We start from the raw sequence: 9,009 nt of genomic DNA, 5'->3' as shown, positions 1-9,009 counted from the left end.
CACTTTGGGAGGCCGAGGCGGGCGGATCACAAGGTCAGGAGATCGAGACCACGGTGAAACCCCGTCTCTACTAAAAATACAAAAAATAAGCCGGGCGCGGTGGCGGGAGAATCGCGTGAACCCGGGAGGCGGAGCTTGCAGTGAGCGGAGATCGCGCCACTGCACTCCAGCCTGGGCGACACAGCAAGACTCCGTCTCAAAATAAATAAATAAATAAATAAATAAATAATAAAAATACAAAAACTAGCCGGGCATGGTGGCGTGGGCCTGTAGTCCCAGCTACTCGGGAGGCTAAGGCAGGAGAATTGCTTGAACCTGGAAGGTGGAGGTTTCAGTGAGCTGAGATAGTGCCACTGTACTCCAGCCTGGGTGATAGAGTGGGACCCTGTCTCAAAACAAACAAACAAACAAACATCTGATAGCACTTCCTTGCAAAAATCCCTTAATGTCTTTTCTTTTGTGGCTAATGTGACCTTTTCATGGCTCCAAGCTAGCTGCAGGAGAACGAAGAGTTCATAAGTATTTACAAATTAGAGCTTAATTATTAATTGAAATGTATCACAAACTGCAAAAGTTTGATGAGATTTGAAATTTGCTGTACAGCAAGAAATCTCAGTAAGCTGTTAGACTTAGTTTTACCTGTGGTACATTTTTAATGCTTGTAAAAAAAAAAAGATGTTAAAATTTTGTATCATCAACTTCATTCAAAGTTTCTTGTCAATGGTGACTTAGGAATCTGTTGCCCAGGCTGGTCTCAAACTCCTGGCCTCAAACTATCCTCTCACCTTGGCTTCCTAAAATGCTGGGAGTGACTCAGAAATTTGAAAGGGTCATTAAAAAGTCTTAAAGCTTGATTCGGTGACATGGGCCTGTAGTCCCAGCTACTCAGAAGGCTGAAGCCAGAAAACATGGCTTGAGGACAGGAGCTCGAGCCCAGCCTTGACAACATAGTGAGACCCTTGTCTCAAAAACAACAACCCAAGTCTTATTTATCTTCAGGAGCTGCGCAAGCCCTTTACCACTGCCACGTTTCTCCCTCGATGTCCCTAGGCCTCGGGACTGGCTGGGGGTTCCCTGTAGTGGAGGCCGCCGCTGAACTGATTATAAAGATCAGGAAGGCTCTGCCATGCCTTGGTCATCAATTCACACTCCACCAGTGTCTTCTAGCAGTCACGACAAGGTTTAACGTCAGGGACCGCTGTGGGGTGGCCGCGCTGTACACGACAGTATTGTTTCGGTCCTGGTCTATGAAATAACTGAAGGAACGAGAGGCGCAAGAAATCCCTCCTTGGGTGCAAGACCAAACAGCTACCCCGCGGGAAGACTCGGGCTTCAGTGCGTGTGTCGCCAGCGGAGGAGCACGCTTCGGGGCAGGAGCACAGGCTGGCTGGAAAACCCCGCAGGAGCTGCAGCCCGGAAAACACCACACAAGACGCCCCGCTCTGGTCTGCACCCGGCCGGCCGCAAAACACCGCCGGAAAGGGTGGGGGGCGGGAACGGGGGCAGCCAATCACGGGAGCCCTCTCGGGCGGTGTCAGGGCGCGCTCGCGGATTCGGCGCTCCAGGTGGGCGTGGCTGGGCAAGCGGGGAGTGGGGACAAGGTCGAGCGACGAGTCATCTACCCGCGCGCCCGAGTGCGGAAACCGAGGGGCGGGCTCGCGCTCTGCCTGCTTCGTGGCGCTTGGTTCGGCTATCGCCCGAGGAGCGCGGTGGCGGCGTGGGAGGGAGCTTCTGACTGCGTCTGGTGAGAGCCGCGCGGCGGCGGGGAACTCCGGGAGAGCATCCTGCCCACCCCCAGGGCCGCCTCCTCCGGCCTCCTGCCCCAGGCCTCCCCTCCTCGGCCACTTTCCACCCCACCGCGCCCGGAGGCCCACACTGGACCCGGGTCTCGCCCAATGTCCTGCAGGCCTGCACCATAGGGCCCCTCTTTGGCACAATTCGGGGCTCCGCCGTGTGGCTCGGGGTGGGCCCCGATGATCACGGGAGGGGATGTAGAGGGAGGCCCAGGTTGACTTCTCCCCTGGGACAGTGCTGTCCAGCCAGGGGAGATGCTGAGTGTCCCATGAGGAGCGGGGCCCCAGGGCGGGGCGAGAGAGGGTGGAGAGCTGCCTGGCAGGCAAGCTGTCCTGGCGTGAAAAGGCTGGGCTAAAAGGTCTCCTCCCTGCTCTGACTCTTACCTTCTGAGTCAGGGCTTCCTTGTATATTTGAGAAGCGTTAATTCCCCGCCTTATTTATTTGTTTGTTTGTTTGTTTATTTTTGAGACGGAGTCTCGCTGTGTCGCCCAGGCTGGAGTGCAGTGGCGCAATCTCGGCTCACTGCAAGCTCCGCCTCCCGGATTCACGCCATTCTCCTGTCTCAGCTTCCCGAGTAGCTGGGACTACAGGCGCCCGCCACCACGCCCGGCTAATTTTTTGTATTTTTAGTAGAGGCGAGGTTTCACCATATTGGCCAGGATGGTCTTAAACTGACATCAAGTGATCTGCCCATCTCAGCTTCCCAAAGTGCTGGGGTTACAAAGGAGTCAGCCACCGTGCCCAGCCAGTGATGAACTATTAAACAGTGATTTGAGGCAAGTAAATTGTTTTCTCTGTGCCTCCTGTCAGTAGAATGGGGCTAATAGGAGGGCTGTGAGGATGAAATGAGTTAATACGTGTAAAGAAAGCTATTAGCACGATATTTGGCACTTCAGAAGCACTCAGCAAATGTTTACTGTTGTTTCCTCTGTTCAGTGACTGCTTGAACCAAGTGTTCATTATTTTCAGCTGATTGCCTTAAAAATACTCTCTTCACAAATAACTCTTTCCACGGTTGAGTGGGACATTATTTTTCTGGAAAGTGTTAACACCCTTTTGCCAGCATTTATAATGGACAGTCTTGAGTTGAGAGAATGCAGAAAATAGCCTTTAAGAATTGGGTTTATGGGAGGCCAACGCAGGCGGATCACCTGAGGTCAGGAGTTCGAGACCAGCCTGGCCAACGTGGTGAAACCCCGCCTCTACTAAAAATACAAAAAAATTAGCTGGGCATGGTGTCACATGCCTGTAATCCCAGCTACTTGGGAGGCTGAGGCAGGAGAATTGCTTGAACCTGGGAAGTGGAGGTTGCGGTGAGCTGAGATTGTGTCACTGCACTCCAGTCTGGGCAACAGAATGAGACCCTGTCTCAAAAACATAAAACAAAAAAACAAGAATTGGGTTTTTCAGTGATTGCCAGTGAGTTCAAGATGAAGGCAAACTTGTCTGAAAACTATCATCTATCTGTCTATCATCTGTCATCCATCCATTTGTCACCTATTATTTGTTTTTCTGTCTTTCTTTTGGTGGCTCAGGTACAATTACAGAATTGAAGAGTGAAATGGATGCAAGTATTCAGTCCCACCTTCTGACTTTCTGAGCTCTGGGCTGGACAATGCACCTACTTCATAATGTTCATTTAAAAGATTGCTTGTCTTTATTTTTTATTTAAATTTAAATTTTTTGTAAGATAGGGTCTCACTCTGTCACCCAGGCTGGAGTGCAGTGGTCCTTTTCCAATTTGTACTATAGTTTCTTTGAGGGAAAAAAATTATATAGCTGGGGAACACATATGAGAAGACTTTTTGCTATTTAGCCTCTTGTGGCTTTTAATTTAAATTTTTAATTTTTGTGAGGCAAGGCCAAGGCAGATGACTTGAGGTCAAGAGTTAGAGAACAGCCTGGCCAACATGGTGAAACCTCGTCTCTATTAAAAAAATACAAAAATTAGCCAGGCATGGTGGTGTGCACCTGTAATCCCAGCTACTTGGGAGGCTGAGGCAGGAGAATTGATTGAACCTGGCAGGTAGAGGTTACAGTGAACCGAGATTGCGCCACTACACTCCCCTGGGTGACAGAGTGAGACTCTGTCTCAAGAGAAAAAAAAAAAAAACTGTGAGGCAAAACAAATTATTCATGGTTTGTCAGTTTGTATTTATTTTACAAAGAACAGTAAATGTTCCATCTGGCAGTACTAAAATGCTTAGTACTTACCAGTTACTCAAAGGTTATTCTACCTAAACTGGGAGCAAGCTGGCTATATGAATAAACTGAAAAACAGAACAATGTTACCTAAGGCCAGGTTTATAGACAAGTTTGCCTTCATCTTGAAATCACTGGTGGTCTGAGAAACCCAGTTCTTTTTTTTTTTTGAGACGGAATTTCGCTCCTGTCGCCCAGGCTGGAGTGCAGTGGCAGGATCTCAGCTCACTGCAACCTCTGCCTCCCGGGTTCAAGCGACTGTCCTGCCTCAGCCTCCTGAGTAGCTGGGATTACAGGCCTGCCACCATGCCCGGCTAAATTTTGTATTTTTAGTAGAGACGGGGTTTCGCCATGTTAGCCAGGTTGGTCTTGAACTCCTGGCCTCAGGTCATCCGCCTGCCTCGGCCTCCCAAAGTGCTGGGATTACAGGCGTAAGCCATTGCGCCCAGCCAAAACCCAATTCTTGAAAGCAGCTTTTTGCATTCTCTCAGTTCAAGACTGTCCATTGTAAGTACTAATGAAAAGTGATTGCATCCTTACAAAAGGAAATTTACTTGCCCCAGGCTGGATTTAAATTTTAATTTTTCTTAAGATAGGGTCTTGCTCCATCATTCAGGCTGGAGTGCGGTGGCACTATCATAACTCACTACAGCCTCAAACTCTTGGGCTCAAGTGATCTTCCTGTCTCAGCCTCCCAAATAGCTAGGACCACAGGTGTGCACAACCACGCTCAGCTAGTTAAAAAAAATTTGTTTGTAGAGACAGGGATCTTACTGTGTTGCCCAGGCTGGTCTTGAACCCCTGATTTCAAGGAGTCCTTGCCTCAGCCTCCCAAAGTGCTGGGATTACAGGCATGAGCCACCATGTCCAGCCAGATTTCTTGTTTTTATTTTTATATATGTTTTCTTGAGACAGAGTCTCACTCTTTTGCCCAGGCTGGAGTGCAGTGGTGTGATCTCCGCTCACTGCAACCTCTGCCTCCTGGGTTCAAGTGATACTTGTGCCTCAGCCTCCCGAGCAGCTGGGATTACAGGCACGTGCTACCATGCCTGGCTAACTTTTTTTTTTTTTTTTGAAATGGAGTCTCAATCAGTCTCCCAGGCTGGAATGCAATGGTGCAATCTTGTCTCACTGCAGCCAGCCTCCTCCTCCCAAGTTCAAGCAATTCTCCTGCCATACATAGCCTCCTGAGTGCTGGGATTACAGGTGCACGCCACCACACCCTGCTAAGTTTTGTATTTTTTGTAGAGATGGGGTTTCACCATGTTGGCCAGGCTGGTCTCCAACTCGTGACCTCAGGTGATCTGCCCATCTTGGCCTCCCAGACTGCTGGGGTTACAGGCATGAGCCACTGTGCCCGGCCAAAGTTGAATGTTTTTGCTAAATTTTAGGGCTCTTATAACTCTTTGTATATTTGAAAAGTTGATGGCCAGCAATTTCCAAAACTGTGCCCTTTTAGATTTGATATTTCCAATATCTTTAAACATTCTCATTCTACCATTTAATTGAGTCATAATTAAAAGCATTTTAAAAAGTAAGATTTGTGGCTGGGTGCAGTGGCTCATGCCTGTAATCCTAGCACTTTGGGAGGCAGAGGTGGGTGGATCACGTGAGGTCAGGAGTTTGAGACTGGCCTGGCCAACATGGTGAAACCCCATCTCTACTAAAAACACAAAAAAATTAGGTGGGTGTGGTGGCGGGCACCAGTAATCCCAGCCACTTAGGAGGCTGAGGCACAAGAATCTCTTGAACTGGGGAAGTGGAGGTTGCAGTAAGCCAAGGTCATGCCACTGTACTCCAGCCTAGGCAACAGAGGGAGACTCTATTAAAAAAAAAATAATAATAAGTAAGATTTGCCCCAACAGTTTGTAGAATATGTTACCAATTTTGTAATATACGTCATGTATGTGTGTGTGTAGTGTATATATGTGTGTGTATACACATATATACATTATATATATACATATCATATATATATATATATTTAGATAGAGACTCATTCTGTTGCCCAGGCTGGAGTGCAGTGGCATGATCTTGGCTCACTGCAAGCTCCACCTCATGTGTTCAAGTGATTCTCCTGCCTCAGCCTCCCAAGTAGCTGGGACTATAGGCGTGTGCCACAACACCTGGCTAATTTTTTTTGTGTATGTTTAGTAGAGATGGGTTTTCACCATGTTGGCCAGGCTGTTCTCTAATTCCTGACCTCACATGATACACCCACCTCAGCCTCCCAAAGTGTTGGGATTACAGATGTGAGCCATATATTTATTTATATTATCATAGTTTATCCATGGAAGGACAGTTAAGAAACCAGTAACCATTTGCTTCCAGGGAAAATAACTAGCTAGCTGGGGAACACAGATGAAAAGACTTTTTGCGACTTAACCTCTTGTGACTTTTCAGTTTTAAACCATGCGAATATACTACCTAATCAAAAATTGAGTTAATTAAAATTATTTTTTAAAACCTCCCCTTAAAAAGGCATTTTACCTTAATTTTATTTTTAAGATTTGACTTCTTTCCTTAAAAAATCTTTTGACTTTTTTAGGTTCTTTAGGTTTCTAGGTAACAATGTTGTATTTTTCACCGTTTATTTATATGGTCAGCTTGCTCTCAGTTTAGGTAGAATAACCTTTGAGTAACCTGGTAAATAAGCATTTTAGTACTGCCAGATGGAACATTTACTGTTCTTTGTAAAATAAATACAAACTGACAAACCATGAATGATTTGTTCTGCCTCACCCAGCAAATTAAATATTACCAACAATTTATTCAGCTCAAATTTGATCACTGGAAGGATTATATACAAGAACACTTAGGACAACCATTTTTGGAAGAATATTTTTGTCTCTTTAAAGATTAGATAGTGTGGCTGGGTGTGGTGGCTCATGCCTGTAATCCCAGCACTTTGGGAGGCCAAGGCAGGTGGATCATGAGATTAGGAGTTTGAGACCAGTCTGGCTAACATGGTGAAACCCCATGTCTACTAAAAATACAAAAAATTAGCCCAGCGTGGTGGCGCATGCCTGTAATCCCAGCTACTCAGGAGGCTGAGGCAGGAGAATTGCTTGAACCCAGGAGGTGGAGGTCGTAGTGAGCTGAGATCGAGCCACTGCACTCCAGCCTGGGCGACAGAGCCAGACTCCATCTCAAAAAAAAAAAAAAAAGAAGAAAGTGCACACAATTCTCAAAATGTATTGCCTGCTGTTAAAAGCATTTATAATTACATTTTTCTAGCTATATTAAGCATTGTTTTTAAAGCACATTACAGTAAAATACACACAAAAAGTACATATATATTACATATATAATTTGAGTTTTTACAAACTAAACACACCTATGTAATCAGCACCCAGATTTTAAAGACTGGACATTAAGCATTGTTTTTGAAGTTAATTTTTCTTACCTTTCAAGAAGAAAAAAATTAATGTTCTATTCTGCATATCTGGAGGTACAGTATGTAACTTTAAAAGCAACATACCCATCTTGCCTTCAAGTGATTTTCAATACCTCTTGTGGTAGGCAGGATAAATAGCTCCCCAAAGATATCCACATCTTTTTTTTTTTTTCCCGAGACAGTGTCTCATTCTGTCACCCAGGCTGGAGTGCAGTGGTGCGATCTGCAACCTCTGCCTCCTGGGTTCCAGCTATTCTCCTGTCTCAGCCTCCCAAGTAGCTGGGACTACAAGTGTGCGCCACCATGGCCGGCTAATTTTGTATTTTTAGTACAGACAGGATGTCACCACGTTGGCCAGGCTGGTCTTGATCTTCTGACCTCATGATCTGCGCACCTTGGCTTCCCAAAGTGCGGGGATTATAGGCATGAGCCACCGTGCCCCGCCTGGATATCCACATCTTAATCCCTGAACCTGTGACTATGTTTCCTTATTTGGCAAGAGGGACTTTGCAGATGTGAACAGGACTCTGAGATGGGAAAATTATCCTGGATTATTGAGTGGACCCAACGTAATCACCGGGATCTTTTTAAGGGAGAGAGGGAGGCAGCAGAATCAGAGATGATGTGGCAAGGGAGGTAGAGGTCAGAGGTGCCATGTGCCAAGGAATGTGGACAGCCTCTAGAATCTGGAAGAGGTAAGGAAATGGATTCTCCCTGGCAGCCTCCAGTAGGAAGGCAACCCTACTGACACCTTGATCTTGGTCCCTTGAAACTCATTTTGGACTCTGAACATCCAAAACTGTAGAATAATAAATTTGTGTTGTTTTGAAGACCCTAATTTTGTGGTAATTTGTTACAGCATATATAAAACTAATAAACGATTTATAGTCTGGTGAGTCTGTGTTCAGATTCATATATCTCACTGCACATTTAATAGCTTCATGTGGCTCACATGCATCTCAATCATAGCATGCCCTGAATTAAAACTTTACTTTTTTCTTCCCCAACCAGGTCACTCTCCCAGCCTTTCTCATCTTAGTACACAACCAACCACCCAATTACTAATGGCAGAAACCTGGAAGTCATTTCTTTTTTTTGTTTGCTTTTTAAGAGACGAGGTCTCCATCTGGCACCCAGGCTGGAGTGCAGTGGTGTGACTGAGCTCACTGCTGCCTCGAACTCCTGAGAGCAAGCGATCCTCCCACCTCTGCCTACCACAGTGCTGGGACTGCAGGTGTGAGCCACCACACCTGGCCCGGAGGTCATTCTTGAGTCTTTTTCCCTGTCATCCCCTTATATCTAACCTATAATTAAGTCTCATCAATTTTACTTCCAAAATAAACATCATATCCATCCACTTCAGTTGAGTTTCACTGCTACCAATCCATTTTCCACACAGCAGCCAATGTGATTTAAAAAAGAAATCTGGGCTGGGAGTGGTGGCTCATGCCTATAATCCTAGCACTTTGGGAGGCTGAGGCGGTTGGATCACCTGAGGTCGGCAGTTTGAGACCAGCCTGGCCAACACGGTGAAACCCTGTCTCTACTAAAAATACAAAAATTAGCCGGGCGCGGTGGCTCAAGCCTGTAATCCCAGCACTTTGGGAGGCCGAGGC

At 46.3% G+C, this 9,009-nt stretch overlaps 1 protein-coding gene across 4 annotated transcripts in view; it reads left to right on the top strand.

Moving 5' to 3' along the window:
• The window catches only part of GNE (glucosamine (UDP-N-acetyl)-2-epimerase/N-acetylmannosamine kinase), a 68,059-nt gene that overhangs the window by 23,322 nt on the left and 35,728 nt on the right, over positions 1 to 9,009 (top strand). Inside the window, exon 1 of one of the 4 annotated variants that reach the window (XM_011939396.1) lies at positions 1,566 to 1,744. The exons of 2 other annotated variants lie outside the window; for them this stretch is intronic. The gene's annotated coding sequence lies outside the window, so the exon portion shown is untranslated. Of the gene's footprint in view, positions 1 to 1,565; positions 1,745 to 9,009 lie in introns of those variants that run through there. One more of the 4 variants, XM_011939398.1, reaches the window with a different exon arrangement.

This window comes from Colobus angolensis, unplaced genomic scaffold, assembly GCF_000951035.1.
Source record: "Colobus angolensis palliatus isolate OR3802 unplaced genomic scaffold, Cang.pa_1.0 Scaffold181, whole genome shotgun sequence".
NCBI lineage: Eukaryota > Metazoa > Chordata > Mammalia > Primates > Cercopithecidae > Colobus > Colobus angolensis.
The sequence above is the reverse complement of the archived record's forward strand: the minus strand, read 5'-3'. Positions and strand labels throughout refer to the sequence as shown.